The 17,994-nt window shown below is 33.6% G+C and overlaps 1 pseudogene; it reads right to left on the bottom strand.

Moving 5' to 3' along the window:
• Nucleotides 1-3,502: 3,502 nt before the first annotated feature.
• Nucleotides 3,503-8,247, bottom strand: LOC124355884 (annotated as a pseudogene).
• Nucleotides 8,248-17,994: the final 9,747 nt, after the last annotated feature.

The raw sequence follows: 17,994 nt of genomic DNA, 5'->3' as shown, positions 1-17,994 counted from the left end.
TGCATGTTTCTAGTTTTATTTTAATGTATTATTGTTCTTCGGCATGTTGATTAATTAAATAAACATTCATTGAATCCAGTCGATAACAGTACATATAATCTTTTCTTTGCTTTAATGGTATATTATTTTTAATGTACTGCCTAAAAGAATTATCGTTAGCAGATTGGTGTTGTGGGATTTTATATGTTCCACAACAATGCTGAATAGTGTCTATAGCTTAAATATAACATCTAGATCTTAAGCCGGAGGCACTCGCATTTTGGGTGGCGGAATGTGATCAAGAATAAAAACAAGTTTTGAGTGTTTTTTTAATAAAAAGTTTAGTTTGGTAAATGTTTGTTTTTGTTGAATTTTTGTGTTTGGAGAAATGTAGAGGTAAAACACGGAAGTACAACAAAGCGATGCACCAGCTGAACGGGCGGCGAGACTCTGCAATCACGTTATCTACTAGACGCTCGACTTTGACCTCTGTCTGAGGATGGGGAGGTGTTTGCGATAAGACAATTCCTGTTTTATATTGACGAAATATTGTTCTACGCTAATCTAGTAATCAGTAGAAACGAAATGTGAAATAACGATTCATGTCTGGGTGTGGTCGGTATAATCCCAAAGTACCCAAAACCCCAAAATAAGTCGTGTAAATCCCACTGTTATCAATGTACGAAAATCTCCAATAAAATTAACACTTACCAAATATCACGCAGAACTAGTCGGGAAAAACTAAGAACTTCTAATAAATTAGACGCTGAGACTAAAACTACGAGAAGCCGACTACAACCTCGATCTGGGTATAAGTACCTCCCCTTTCCATTGCCCCATTACATCGTTACCGATGCCCGTGACTGGCCCCTAGCACGCTTTCAGTCATGAGGAAACAGGATTCACAAACCTTTATTATTACCTTTCTCCTTCCACCCTGAACTAAGTCCTAGCCATATTGTTACTTTCTACTGTGTCCTTTCTTAAGGAAAAGAAACTATTTTACTTATCGTTATTGCTATTAATTAAGTTATTGCTCTGATTAATTTTGATTTCCTTTCAATAACAAAGAGAGAGTACGCCACATCACACGTCGCATAACGGGCTTGGCTAAAAATTATTAAACATAACATATATATATATATATATTGCTCCTTTCATTCTCTAGATGCGTACTAATAGACACGCACACCATCATAGAGAAAAGAAATGTTTACATCGTCCCGGCAGAAAAATGAGAAATTGTGTTAGTCCACGAGTGATATGCACCATCGGAGAACTTTTTCTTTCTTTATTGAAATGCACTTTCATGCAAAATTTAAAGTGTACAGATGAATGTTTCTCAAGCTATCTGACCACATGATACATTCACATTTTTGTTAAGTAATGTAGATTTACAGAAGAAATAAAGGTTCTGATAAGCTAGCGAGGGTTCTACAGCATAAAAGTACTCTGAAATAAGGTATTGTCAGTACTATTTTACACTGACTGCAGTCTATTATATTTATTTTACTCTGTAAATAAAAGTGTTACCTGTCACAATTATTGTTCACAGTTTATTTTAAAATTTATGTATACAGCTATTTATCGTTTTTAATCATGGTTACCCATAAAACCAATTTAAAAATACTCTCTATCGCTCAGCCCAATCCCATGGAGTGACATTATCGAACTCAATGTTTCTCACATAAAATAAAGCTCCATGCAGAGTTTCAAGTCTGTAAGGTCAGTTCGTTTTCGAGATATCGGCCTTGCAAACAGATGGACAGAAATGGAATTTTTCCAGCCACACAAGTGATCCACTTCGCTAAAGCTTGAAATAAAATAAATTTCAAATTAATCTAATGTAGCGAAGAATGCTACATTGAGTACGCTAAGATTATTAGTAGTTATACTCGATAACGCGTCTAGTTATCATATTCATAATATGATTGGTAGTCGGAATTTTGGACTCAGCAAAGTCTATGATATTCTTATAAGGTTAGAAACTCGTCACAAATGTTGAGTCTCTTTACGGCTTGTCGCTAGCCAGAATAAGTTATAATACTGATACCGAAAGACAATACTTGTAAAATAGATTAAAGTTGTCTTTTAATATTTATTATAAAAATTGTTCTCTAAAACTAGAGTTAAAGGAACCAAGTTTGGCACATACGTTTGAATAAACATGAGAAATTGTTTAAGGTGTTATTTTTTAATAGTCAACGTTACTGTTATATTTGACTCAGTAACGTGTAAAGAAAAGATTACAGAAACTAGATAATGGCAAATATACAGTTTTAAACAAAAACATAACTAATTCATTTGGATGAAAAGTAGCGAACACCTTAAGAGAACACAAAGAATATTTTTAAGATAAATTTACTCCTCACCATTCTAAAAGCTCCTACATGTATAGCGTTCCCAAAATCCATAAACCTAAAATCCGTCTGCGGCCTATAATCAGTTTTCATAATTCTCCTTGTAGGGAATTGTCTAAAGTCATTTTGGTTATTTTAACACCATTGGTAGGGAAAACTAACTCATTTTTTTAAAACTTTAGGGATGTTGTAGTGAAGTCAAAATCCCTGAAGTTGACTAAAATTGACAAGCTAGCTATAAATATCCGCAACTTCGACTATCAACCACTGCAATAAGTGTGAACTTTTGTGCCATTAACTTGTGAACTCCAGCAAAAACTGTAGCCACCTAACCCACAATTAGTTGTTTACCAGTACATAGCGCATTGAACCTGTGTCAAGTTGTTATAATTCTCCGCAACGTCGTCTGTCAACCACTGCATTGATTAGTAACTTTTGTGCGGTTCTAATCTCTTCCAGCACGAACTGTAGCCACCTGACCCACTATTAGTTGTTCATCGTTGGATAGCATGCTGGGACCTGTGCCAAGTTGCCTATAATCTCCGCAACGTTGACTGTTGATCACTGCCATGATTGTGCGGTTCTTATTAATTTATTATGGCATTATGATATTATTTATCAGTTTTAAGTCTTTAAACCCAATATTAAATCGTCCCATAGCTAATCGAGGATACTATTCCAGTCCCTGTAGGTAAGCAGGATATGGGGGTAGATACCAAATAAGTAACGTCACAGCCTTAATGTGGATGATTAGTAACTTTGAAATGGATGTTGTCATGCTATAAACCGTGAGACCATATTTTTCAGATTACATTAATTGTTCATCCGTCTATGTATTCTTAATTCTACATTATTAATTTGGTAAAGTTGGAAAGTATAGCATCCATACCAAATCTTAAATATTTGGTATATGGTTGTCAGTAATTAAAACGTATTTATAGCCTATAAGAGATCTATTTACAATTTTTTTAAAAAATTTCTTTATCTACATTTGCTATAAAAACCTTTTACTTATTTAGAATATAATTCATTGCTAAACTAATAATCAGTTCTCTCTGAATTGACCTATTTAAAAACAAAACTCTCTGTCTCTCTGGAAATATTTGAGTTTTTACAGTAAACTTTTTTAGTTTTATTGATTAAAAGGGATTCTTTAAAATATGTAGAGTATTACGCATTTATTGCATCGATTACAGTTTTATTCGACATAATTAGGTTTTTGTATAAAAGATAAATTTCATGAGCCAGTATAATGCAAGGAGCGCACAAGCCAAACAGGTTGTAAGGACGAAGATGACGTCAAGCAGCAAGTACTGGTAAATCGGCAGACTGACAGAAGCTGGCCGCAAATGTGGCGCCCCCTGGTGTCTGATGACGTACTCTGTCCAGTACACTGCCGTTTGCAGCGGCGTCATCGGCCGATCCCGGAACTGTTGCGACAATCGCCTCATGTTCTGTGTGTACCTAGAAGAATCATGTGTATGTATTAAACACATAATCTAACTTAGCAAATTATATGAACAATCTAATCTTAAAAATTCTCATTTGTTCTTTCAACTATTATTAGCTTATAGAATTTATTTTCACAAACATTTAGTTAAAAAAGTGTTCTAAAAACGTTGAATATAAATTTTGTCACTCAGACTTGTAAAAAAAATGAGATGGGAAATGTGATTTACAACGCGTGTTTCATGTTTTGGAAAGAGAAATTCAATGTAATTACATGATAAAATATATGCGGTATATTCAGGAAGTAAGAAACATTTGTACCTGACGCAGTCATGTACATACCAATGGCGTATATATTGGTGTGCTCATGCTCAGCACCTCAGTGAGAATCCAGTCGTTTCAACTGGAAAATCTCCCATACTGCCCGTTTTTTATATTCAAATTTTAAATGTGTGCTGCAATCGAAAATTCGCCTGTTGTAAAGTGCGGTATGTGATTCTATTTTGATTAGCAAAAAATGTAAAACCAATAGAAATTAATCGGGAACTGTGTGAAGTGTACAGGCACAATGTACTAACTGAAAGTTCTATCAAGAAGTGGTTCATAAAGTTTTAAAATGGTAGAACAAACGTTCACGACCAAGAGTGAAAGCCCGTGCATTATGACTGACGATCTGGTCACCAAAATTGACGAACAGATTCATGAAAAACGCCGTTTCACTGAAACAGAGTTTCTGATTGATTTTATCGATCGTGGTGCAACAATAATCTCTGAGCGGTACTGCCAAACATTGCAAAATCTTAGAAGAGCTGTCCAAAACAAGCGCCAAGATGAATTTTTATGCACAATTTTGCTTTTGTATGACAATGCCCGACCTCAAACGGCAAACCGTGCGCAAGAACTCGTTTAACTGAGAAGCTTGTCTTATTCCCTCTACAGTTCTGGTTTTGCTCTAAGTGATTTCGCTTGTTCGGGAAAATGGAGACCTGTCTAACAAAACAGTGTTTTGACAATGATGAGGAGCTCCAGGTACGTATCACTGAGTGGCTGACACCACATGCCGCAGAATTCAATGAGAGGAATTTTAAAAGCCTGTCTTCCGCAATTAAAAGTGCCTGAATATGTATGGTGATTATGTAGAAAAGTAGTATTTTAGTTTCTCTTTCACATGTATATATTGAAATGTTTTTTGTACTTGGTTTAAAATATTCAAAACGTTCTTTACTTTCTGAATACCTCTCATATATATCTCTCTTATAACAGAATAAAATTAAAATCAACATGAACATGTCAAATAGTTAAAAATGCAGATTTATATTGCTATGTTAAAAATTAATGTCTTAACGTGTGGTAAAATATGTGATGATTGTATACTTTTGATTGTTCAATATCTCGTCCACGGCTATTCTTATTTTCTCTTCGGATAGGTCGTCATAGTCCAGCTGTATTCCAGCTCCTGGTTTGACGATTTTTTCAATATTGCCATATTGATCAGCGAAAAAGGGAATTCCGATCATGGGTTTGCCAACGTAGACAGTCTCAGTTAAACTCCCCAAGCCTCCATGACCAATAACAGCCATAACATTTTCGTGTTCTGAAATAAAAGAAATTAACTTAATATTGTAAATTTGCTAAGTCAGACAACATTTTTAGTATACAGATAAATTACTTATCTACATTTACTTTCTGTATTATACATTGTGATATTCTGTCAATATTTGAGTATCTCTACAATAAATATTTCATAATTGTGTTTAACATTACTGTAAGTTATCTTTATGTAGTCTTGATAACGATAATATTTCTGATTATATTAATATAGCTGGTAAATAAAGTATATTTAGAAATACTCCTTGGTGATATCAGTGATACCGAGCTAAATTGAGCTGTACTGATGTTGCCTACTGCGGGAAAATTAGGAGTAGCAGGAAATACTAAGAAAAGCAAGCAAGCAAGTCGGATAAGATTCGAGTTGTGTCTTATGGGTAGATAGTATGGCTGTAGCCGCTGACAAAAGTCAGTACTACACGAACTCAAAGTTATCGGAAAAAAGAGGTCAGCGAGATATCCAAGGTTTACAGCATGTGTCGGAATGTGTTTTAATACTGCATTTAACGAATGTCAAACCTTATAAAATAGGTTAAAGTTGTCATTTAGAAAAGAAATATATTTGCTATAAATAAATATATTGAATACAAAGAATAAATAAAAAAGAGTGTGTGTGTGTGTGTGTACGCGTGCTCGTGTTTGTGTAAGTGTGTATGTGTTCGTGCGTGCATGTCGTGGTCTATTTCTGTTACTTTCTGTTCGACCTTTCGATATTTCGTTGTATCGGTTTACTAAATTACTATTTACATGTTCTATATTAGAAATACGAATTGCATGGCAAGATTTTCATGAAAATAAATTTTCCCCTAATTTTGGCCTAGACAGAAACTTACAACTACAAGATACTAAACTCCTAGAATTCACCACCTGATGACCACTCAATATATGTAGGCCTATTATATAGAGGTATTATAAGAGCAAATTTGCAGACAAACCGGATACTTCTGTCGGATACATTTTTGTTTTCTAAATTTTAATTTTGATACAAAACTCCTGGAATTGATTACCCCATAGGAATAGATTACAATTGATGTACTTAGAAAACCCGTTTAATATTCATTAAAACCATTAGAATGAGATTATTTATCCTGTAAAACATCTGAATAATAGGATATTTCTGTTTGTCAGCATTATTCATTATGATTTTGTCCTTTAAAGTAAAATACCGGAAATTGCGACTTCAAACTAAAATTCGTAATGGTTTAAAAAAAATTCTAACCATATGGACATTTCTATGTAAAATGTCAGCTTAATGAATTAATCTACATCGAATAAAATGATATGCATAAAGAACCATAATGGCATCAACATTTTATATCTACTTATATCCCCTTATCTTTACTACGAACTATCTTCTACTAATAAATTGGAATAACCTGTATTTTAGAATGAAACATAATCTAAAACTTACCCATCAGATCTCGTTGTGAAACCCAATTCCGTAGGACAACATTAGATGGTGCCTCTGGCAGATCCTCCTCGTATTTGAAAATTACGGTTTGAGGAATTTTTGAAAACACATTCATGAACATCTTGATTATTGGCTTTGGAAGGCTACAAGTACGAACTAGTGATCCAAAACTCACTACTATAACACCATTAGTGGAGTTGTCTAAAATATGTTTTAAATCCTGAAAATATATACTATGTTAAAATACCGATCACCAAGTAGTCCTAACTTACAATAAGTCATTACTTTTTGTTTTTGAAAAGTACAAGCCAAATAAAAGTACTTAATATTAATATACTTCATAATTTGTTTTTTATTATACTTTATTTCAGATTGTCAAGAATAATATTATAGTCAAATATGTTTCAAAATAATGTTTCGTGATATTTTATGTTTTTCCTACAGACACTAATAAAATTGGTTATAGTTGTCTTTTTTGTCTAGCAGGCCCTTTACAATTATAATCGAAAAAATAACGTACTAAGGTTTGGTTACTACACCATATCATTCGTATGAATAAATTATCTTGAAACCATTAAAACTATTGATTAACATATGAGACATAAACTGTTAATATATTATTATTTTGTTACCTTTGTCAGTGGACGACTCTCTTTTATATGTATTCCTCCAATTTCAATAACATTGGGAGGGAAAGGTCGACTCTGAGCAAGGGCATGATAACTGTTGACGAAAACTAGCGATGTATTCCCTACAACTTCATGTAGTGGTGGCAGAGCTTCACCGAAAATCTGTTCCACTAAAGTTTGTGTCTGTTTGGCATACACATGAAGATGCCAGTACTTGGCGTAAACAAGTACAGCAGTATTATATATCCTTGTAAAAGGTCATCTCTGGAGTAAAGTGTACGAGATAGTTAGGAATATAAGAGGGGTTGTCAGGTAACCCAACTCTCTCGGCACCCCAAGGCATGGCCGTGCTGGTAGTGAAGGAAATAAGAGGAATTTGCAGTTTATGAGCGAGATAGGCAAAACAGTCGCTAGCAAGTAATTCAGTGATCAAAAGATCATATCTATCTTTTGAATTTAACACATTTTTAACTCTCTGTTCTCCCAGAACTTTACAGGATCCTTCATGTAATCGGTTTACAAAATGTGTAGTTCCCCATGGAGATGGCATTGCCTTTTTGATCATTTCAATAGAGAACGTGTTCATGTTTTGCGGAATAGTATCGGAACAATCAACATCAGTATAGTTCGGCAGAGGCTTCTTCTGTGGAAAAGAGGAGAATACAGTGACCTGGTGCCCTCTAGAGGCTAACTCCTGGAACAGCGGCTCTATCACTATCCAGTGACTTTTTGTCGGAAAGGGCACCATTGCTAAAATTCGTGCACCATCACATACGGTAACCAGAATAAGCAGTGCAGCCTCAATATACATCTGTAAACAGTTCCATTACAGCTAATAAATATAATATTTTTTATTAATAGTTTAGTTGTTTATTGTAATATATTACAAATATTAAGGCATTAAAAATCATTAATAAGTATTATAAATTTGGTACCGTTTGGATTTCAAGTAATTAATTATTAGAGACTAGCTGTTTCCCGCGGCTTCGCACGCGTCTCTTAAGCTTTGCCGTATATTTCTTTGCCTTCAAATAGTGTTTGGATATTTTAATATACGTAACTACTGTGTTGTAATTGCAGTTTATAATGTGCAGGCGCTTTGATAACTTTTATATCTTGCAGTACAGCCTGGTGGTTAGTTACATCAATGGGCATTGCGTATAAACCTTCTACATAGAAAAATACAAATTTTCATAGTGATCGGTCCAATAGTTTCTGAGTCTATAAAGGACAAACACACAAACATTCATTTTTATATATTATGATTGCAGAAACAGTTTAAACAAAATTTGTCGTTTCTCTTAAGCTTACTCTATGCTTTAAAACTATAAGTGTAAAGAAATTTATATATAAATATATTTTTTGTCGCATTATATATGTTTACAAAGAACAGCTGATTAAAAATTTGAAAAGACTCTTTCACTTAATAACATATGTTTGCTGCAATGCATTTCTTACGGGTATTTCTGTAACCAGTGGGGCGGAATCCTGAATCGGGAAAGGGATAAAAAGTATCCTATAACCTTCTACAGATCAAGACGAACAAATTAAAAAAAAAATTAGGCGAATCCGTCCAGCCGTTTGTAAGTGATGCTGTTACACACGAACAGTTTCATTTTTATATATATTGATTAGGAATTTATAGCAACTTTGTACTAATTTTTATTTTATTAGACGAAGCATAACTGGCACTAGTGTCCAGAATTCCAATAATTGGATTAATGAATGAATGTACATAAGAATTAAAATGTAAATTAAATGTTCATTATTTTTAGTCTAGTAGAAAACCTGTAAGTTCAAATATTTTCGCATTTCTATGTACCTAAATTAAAAGTAAATACATACTGCAACTTATTAAATGTTATTTTGTTTATTCATGAAATCCACCATAAATAATACCTAGTGGGCCAAATAGAACGAAAAGTTAAAATTATACATTTTTTTAAACTCGTTTTATCCGGGTTTCTTTAACTACATGACTTACTGTTATGTGTCCTTGGGAATTTAATTAGTAATAAACCCAGTGATGGGACAGTAACTGAGTCAAGAGACTGTTATCTTATTTGCTGTCTGAGTGTATTCATGTGTTGATAACCCAGTGTGTATAAAGACTGTATTAGTAGTCCCTTTTATTTTTGCTATTCGGGCATTTTTCTTTGCTTTGTGAGTAAAAGTCGGTTACTTGGTGTCACATGGTGGTTTATATAAGCCTTGCTGTCAAAAAGTAGTAGGTATTGCGGTAATTCACAGAAATCGGACGAAATTAAGTGAAAACAGACTATTCAATTTGGAGAGTAGCGTTAAAATAAATGAACTAGTACTAAACCAAACAAGACGGAAATCCGGCTATGTGATTGAGCAAATGATTTATTTCCTAACAAACATAAATATTAGTACCAAAACAAAATAATATTAGTATTACAAATCTATACAAACATAAAATAAGATTCTGTTATGACAAATCAAATATAGTTTTAATAGGAACATAGGGTCCCAAAGGCAAAGCCTGATTAGGGATTCCATCAGATAAGTTCATCATTTAGATAAAGAGTTCATTTGCGGTTGCAGACAACTATTTATAACTACTAATCCCATAAATAAATTAATTTATTGTTACATTCTTTATGGCGTACCCAACAGAATTAATGAGACTTAACTTGCCCTTCGTGAATTTATAAATAAACAGAATACACTTATTTTAAAGAAAATATATATGTTTTAAACATTGCCACAGACCGCCAAACTAAAATGACAAATCTTCAAGGTTTTCTTTTATACACTGAACCACTTTATTTTAAAGAAACTTAATACACTACCATATGTACATACCAAATAAACATACATTATAAGAGAAAATAAATTACTTATTGAATAATAGTTAAAAGATACTCCACACTGCTTCTGTCTGTACCTAAAAGCCAAGTTTTAACACTTTTAAAGATTTATTTAATTTTGTAACATTTTATATATTTTGCAGCAACCTATTAAAAAGTCTTGGTTCTGTATAGTTAAACGTTCTTGTATAAAAGGTTAAATTAGGTTTAGGAACACTAAAATAACAAGGATTTCTAAGACATTATCTTAAAAAGTTATTGTTTGATGGTAAATTTCCACTAGTTAAATAAAAAGATTTTAAACCCTTAAATACATAAATACAACGGCACAATTGGAATACAAACAAAACATGGATGATATGGTTCTCTTAATCTTTTATTTATAATTAATTTAACATATCATTTTTAATGTTCTCTACAGGTTTTATTGTGGATCTATACGATCCACCACAAGATATTATAGCGTATTCTAATCTACTATTTACTAAGGCAAAATATAAACAACGCTGAGTTTGGATTTAGCATATGTCCCCAAGTGATATAACAGTCTAATTCCTGTTATGAATTTTAATTTTAGTTTAATTATATTTATTTTCCAGCTTAATTCACAATCTCAAATTGCGGCCAAATGTTTTTCCTTCTTTGGTTGCACTGATTTCCGAACAATTTACACAAGTATTAAACATAATTATACAATATTATCATTCATATATAATCTGATTATGGTATTCAATAAACCCCATTAAACTAAAATTAATGCAGTTAGTTTTTTGTGTGCTGAGAACCAATTTATTCTTACAAAATCACCATTTTAAAGTTTTCAAATCAGTTAAAAATTTTTCTTTCATATTCTTCCCACGTCTCACTTATATAACAGATTGGCCATGTCATCCGCAAATGCGGTGATTTGCCCATTTAATGAAGCATTACAAAGGTATATATATATATATATATATATATATATATATATATATATATATATATATATATAGTATCATTTATTGGCAGAAAACTGTCCAGGAAAATTCTGAAAACGGTTTTAAGGCAAAGAATTCCTAAGTGTTTATGATTAGTGCACTTTAAAGTAAACTCATTTACCTCTCCTTAAAATAAAAAAATACTTGTTTACGTTTTTTATAATTGTTCAGGAATACTTTTAATATTATGAAATGTTTACTGCATTGAATTTGAATCTAACTTACCTATTCCCGGAACTCACAATACCAACCTGCTAATGACAATTTATTTTTCCAGGCAGTAAATTGAAAGTAGTATACCATTATTGTAAAGAAAAAGATTACATGTATTGATATCGACTGGCTCCAATTTTTATTTTATTCCATTAATAAAAATGTCGGAGAGCAATAATACATAAAAATAAAATGTATAAATTTAAATAATACCACTTACGAATCTAACATGAATTTTAACTTGATAATTTTTAATCAGTACAATCTTAAAGTTTGAAAAGAAAAGAACTTACAATGATGTGGTTATAGCTGGACGGACCCCTCACATATACTGGCGTTTAGTTCCATTGTGGCTTATCAAAATTATCAACACTCTCAACGTGAATCTTAACCTTTTATATCTCGTATTCGCAAGATCACTATTGAATTTCAAACTAACAAAGTTTTTTTACACTAAAAATAATAATAAATGAGTTTATCTCGAAATAAAAACTGAATTTATTTTGAAGTGGTAGAGTCTGACTGGTTCATTATTTAATCATTGTACTATAACTTCTGAGAAGTTAGAGATCAGAATTTCCTTATAAAGATTTGGCCCCAAATATAAAAATAAAAAATCTTGTTAAGATATGTGCAATGATTTATTTCACATTTAACACAACAATACTGAATAGTTAAGTGTCTATAGCTTAAATATAACATCTAGATCTTCATTCCTATCGTTTTTGTTTGTCACTGCTTACAGATCCAGAACTACCTTAACAAAACCAGTATTGAATTAGTTCCAGGCAATTTACTCTATGAAAATAATTTTTTGAAAATGTAGTTACAATCAATTATTATAAGTATAACTTATTATAGTACAAGAAATATAATATCTTCTGTAGGTTTGTTTTTGATTGTGTTCAAAACACTATTTTTTAAATGTAGTAGAAAAAATTTCCACACACACACACACACACACACACACACACACACACACACACACACACACACACACACACACACACACACCCACACACACACACACACACACACACACACACACACACACACACACACACACACACACACACACACACACACACACAAATTTCTACATCAAATAGGCATATAGTATTCTGGTATACCTAATAAAGAAGCAAACCAAATCCTCCATTATACCACTTATTAGATCATATAAAAATGAATGATGCAATCAATAATCAATTCTCCTCGTGTGCAAACAAATACATGAACTGAACTAGAATACATTTAAACACTATTTTTCGATAGCCTGTCCCATTAAAACAAAACCAAACGTTAAAGGAAAAGGGAAAAATTTCCTGGATTACTAAGGGGATAATAATTTCTCCGAGAAAACTTAAAGAACTTGATTATAGGAAAAAAACTAACAAGACTAAAAATTTTTTAGAATACTACTAAAATTATACAAAAATATACCGAAAGGTTATAAAGGTTGCTAAAGCGGCTTATTTGTACGAACGTCTACGCTATACCGATAATTTAGGTAAAGAAGCGTGGGAAATAATAGATCAAGACAGAAACAGAAAACCTGTTTTGTTACCAGCAGACATGCCGAACCCGGAAATCTTAAACAACTATTTTGCTAATGTTGGTAAACATAAGAGTTCGATGATAACGGAACCGACGGTACAGTCACAATATGATAAAACTTGTCCTAGTACGCTCATGCTGACTCCTACAGACCCCAGAGAAATTTATAAAATAATAATGAAATTTAAAAACTCAAATGCTTCCGGATACGATGGTATATCACATAAACTAGTTCGTCAATGTGCAAATGCCTTATCTTACCCATTTCGAATGTTATAAACTCCTCTTTGATGGAAGGTTTCTTTCCGCAGGAAATGAAACAAGCTATCGTACGGCCTACATGTATATACAAGGACGGAGATACGGGTCTCCCGGAAAACTATCGACCAATTGCAAATGTTTCAACATTTTCCAAGATATTTGAGCATGTTTTTGCTAATAGACTGCTGGATTTTCTTTTCCATCATAACTTATTATGTAAAGAACAATATGGATTCGTTAGAGGGAAAAACACAGCTTGTGCGATGGCAAAATTTGCAACCCATGCGATTTGCAATTTGCAATTTGCAACCCATGAAATTTGCAACCCATGGACTCAAAAACCAAAAGTATTTCTTTTTTCAAATTATTTTAGCTCAGAAATCGATCCACTGATCGTTATGAATGAATTCGAATTGCCTTTAGAATCAGATTGTAAGTACTTGGGATTAATTTTTGATAGTAAATTTACTTAGGAAAAGCACATAGACATGCTATGCTCAAAATTATCATCACAATTGTTTTTACTAATCAGATATTCTCAATATCAATATTATTTTCTTTTACGTCTAATCTACACCTCCCTGATCGAGTCAAGGCTGCGGTATGGTATAATACTGTGGGGCTCAGCGTCACGTAGGGAGTTTCTACGAGTATTTTATTTGCAAAAAAGAGCCGTCCGTATAATAGCCGGCGTACGTAGGAGAGCGCCATGTAAAACATTTTTTCAGTCGTATAGAATTTTGACCCTCCCGTCTCTATACATTTACGAAATGCTTGTGCACTACAAATTCAAATACGGTTCCATCCAAATTGGTTCGGACGTCCAAAATTACAATGCAAGATCCAGCGCTCAACATAGGCAAGTTCCCCACCGACTTCAGCTTAGTGCCTCACTTCCCCAGAATATGGGGCCAAAATTATATAACAGGCTACCGCAAAATATTACAATGGAAAATAATCCTACAAAAGTCAAAAAATTATTATATAACTATCTCATACAGAAAGCTTTTTACTCGGTTGGTGAGTTTTTTTCCGATTAGTAATTTAAAAGTGGCTACAGAAATTGTGAAAAGTTTGAGAAATATTGTTTTATTTAGATATGCAACTTAAACCATATTTTTCTGACGAGTGTAATACAATTATTGTAAAAATTGTTATACTACAAAAAAAAAAGAATGAGGGCTGCTATAACTAATAATTGACTAAGTTAAACATAAATTTGTTAATATCACTTTGAACGTGACTCAAAAAATCTCCAAATGACTTAAAAATCATCGCTCTTAAAAAGGAAAGAATAAAAGACAACTTGTTTATATATATATATTTCTAAAACATACACCTCAAAAAGAAAAAAAAACCCATAAAATAAGTTGTGTGAATCCCACTGTTATAAATACATGAAAATGTCCAATAAAATTAACAATTACCAAAATCTAATGCAGAACTGGTCGGAAAACACTAAGAACTTCTAATAAATTATACGCTGACTCCAAAACTACGAGAAGCCGACTGCAACCTTGATCTGAGTATAAGTACCTCTCCTTCCTATGGCCACATTACGTCGTTACCGATGCCCGCGACTGGCTCTAGCACGCTTTCACTGTACCGTTAGTAAAGTTGTAAATAGTAAAGTAGCTTACCATTGATGATCTTTTATTTGCTTGATTGAAATGGATACAAGTTGTGGCGTCGTCCTTCTGACGAGCACGTTGTCGTGATAAGTTTTTTGTCTCATTAAATGGCTAATACCGTCGCGAATTTGTTTTAGGCGAGCTCACGTATTATTTGAGTAGATAACTACCACTTTCATAACTTCTACTCCTCTTCTAGTAATTACCGATTAGAAATAACCCTTCTTAGACTGCAGCTTCAATGTCTCGTGCCAAGACGCCGACGCCCGGGTTGTGAGTCTACATATTGCGAAGGGAAGTAAAATCTTAAAGTTTTATAAAGTAAAATATCGTAGGCATAATTCCATAGAACATTGGATATTTTAGGCCCACCTATCAGATATACATTTTTAGTTCTTGTACTCTAATTGGCAGCAACGTGGCAAGGCATACATTTAATTTACCAACTAAAAGTGGTGCTTGTAAGTTTCATTAATTAAATTGAACTTATAAGTAAACTTTGCAATTCGAGTATTTATTACTACGACCTCAGAAGTCACCACCCCCATGTGTTATCGTCATTCGGTACATCACAAACATCCCTATCATCTTTATTGAGGTTTTAACACAGAGAACTAACCCCTAGACAATCTGATCTTTCTCCTTCCACCCTGAACTAAGTCCTAGCCATATTGTTATTTTCTACTGTATCTTTTCTTGAGGATTTAATACTAAACACATATTTTATTATTATTGTTATTTTTATTAATTAAGTCGTTACTCCTCTCATTAACTTTGATAACAAAGAAAGAGTACGCCATATGACGCATAACGAGCTTGGGTAATGTTTATTAAACATTTCAAATCTATATTGCTCCTATCATTCTCTAGATGCGTACTGATGGATATACACACCACCATAGAGAAAAAAAATGTTTACGTCATTCCGGCAGACAAATGAGAAATTGTGTTAGTCCACGCAATCATTATGGACCTACCCTATAATAATGAATAATTATTATAATAATTATCCCAATAATTATTATGGATTATTGTGTTTTTTGTTATTGTGTTGTGTAGAGTGATATGCACAGTCGGAGAAATTATTCTTGTTTTCTAGAAATGAAATTTCATTCAAAATTCAACGAGTAAATCGTACGGAATTAAAAAGGTAAGCCATCCTTTTATAGTTGGAAGTGTAGTGAACGTATAGATGAATTATTTAGGCAATAAAGTTAAGAAGTTCCAAAATAAGTTGGTAATCATATTCTGGTAATCCAAATATAGTAAAGAAGGTTCATATCAGCCAGCTTAAATTAAAATTTTAAAGGCAATAACACACTTAAAGGGTGTGTGTGTATGCGCGTGCGCACGCGCACGCATGTTATTTCCACATTTTAAATGTTAGAAGAAGTAGATATATGTTTTACTTGTTGCAAAATAATAAATAGAATGGGTGTAAATAATAATGTTTTGTGGACGGCATTGCTTTGCGAATACACATAATATAGGCCACAGTATGTCACATCATTCCTATTTAACAAAGAAAACCTACAAAAACATGAAGGGCATTTTAAATGTAAAAAGAGGTGTAGTGCGTTGTATTTAAAGCCATGTATGTGGGGACAGAACACAGGTCTGCAGGAAATATCAGTGGAGACCCCTGCGCGGGCGGAGGAAGGACAAAGGCCGACCCGGGTTATCAACGGTCCACCAGACATCTGTGACGAGGGATAAGCGGACTACACCAGTAGCGGCTCTATAAAAGGGGCATCCAAGTAAGTCGCCTACTATCCACCGGCCCTCATCTTGTTACACTGCTGTGGACACCTAATTGGACGTCCCAAATTGCCATTCGACTTCAGGACATTTTGGACCAGGACCTAGGGATCACAAACCAGGAGTTCGTGTACCTTGGACAATGCTGTCACCAGATAAGACTCTTAGTTGGTAAATGTTAACGCGCGCGCGCGTGTTTGAAGTCTATATTTTCAGGGACAGTTACTGTATCGTGCGTGGGGTGATGTACCGTTTGTAAAGTTAACGTAATTGTGGGGTGTATTTTGTTTTGTGTTTTACTGCAAGTACCCTCGGAAATCAGGCTCTCAAGAAGCACTATGAAAATTAAATGATTGGTAGTTGTCCGCTGCCATGATCTTGCCGTCTCGCGACCTTGGCGCTGGGCGTGTACGGGTTTTAAGGCGTGTCCGGGCGGCAGTAAAAGTATGGAGCTTAGCTATCGGAGCCGGCGCTTATTACCATTTTAAAATTGGCCTTCTTGATTGTGCTGAAAACACCGAGTAAGTAATTTCGCACGTCTATGTGAGACTCTGCAGCGATGTTGACGCCAGCAGACTAGTTGCTAAGAGCCAAGAGAAGATTGCTGTACTGACTGCGGAGCGTCTTGGCCTTCTGACAACAATCTAATTGCTAGAGACCGATGCGACGTGTTTACGTGCTGAGGAGAGACGGATTGAGTCAGATGCGACATTCAGCATGAACAGTTTAAAAGACGTCCTCTTGATCGGTATTTCCAACCTTAGATATGCTCCCAAGGAGTGTGTGAACCGTAGTGCGTAACTTTAGCGCATACATAGTGCGCCCACTGCCAAAGATAGTACACTTACCTGTGTTGAGCAGTTAGGACTAAATTTAATTTTCAATTTTAGTTTCATTTTGATTAATAAACTCTTTTATTTTAGTAATCAGTAAAGTTTGAAACAGAAGCAGATAAACTCTATGTCAAACCGTAAAAGAATAATAGAAAGTATAAAAACTAAAAAAAATATTTTTTATGGTTAAAAGTTATTTTGTAACCACATACGTAAAGTTTTTGTTCTTTGAAATAAAACAGGTTTTATATAATATCCATGATAGATTAATTATATATGAATGTTGAGTTTAGCTCTAAGCCACACACCTCTTAGTGCATCGTCTGGTATCTGACGCTGTCACAGACTTCCAGATTCCAGGCGCTGCATTAAAAGGAAGGTGAACTGGATCTCAACATTCAAATGAAGCAACCCATGTTATGTGTAGGAATTTTATTCTATAGTTTTTACAATTACTAGTGTTATTTGCTACCATGTTTCTTCAAAAAAATGTT

This window comes from Homalodisca vitripennis, chromosome 2, assembly GCF_021130785.1.
Source record: "Homalodisca vitripennis isolate AUS2020 chromosome 2, UT_GWSS_2.1, whole genome shotgun sequence".
NCBI classification, from domain to species: Eukaryota; Metazoa; Arthropoda; class Insecta; order Hemiptera; family Cicadellidae; genus Homalodisca; species Homalodisca vitripennis.
The sequence above is the reverse complement of the archived record's forward strand: the minus strand, read 5'-3'. Positions and strand labels throughout refer to the sequence as shown.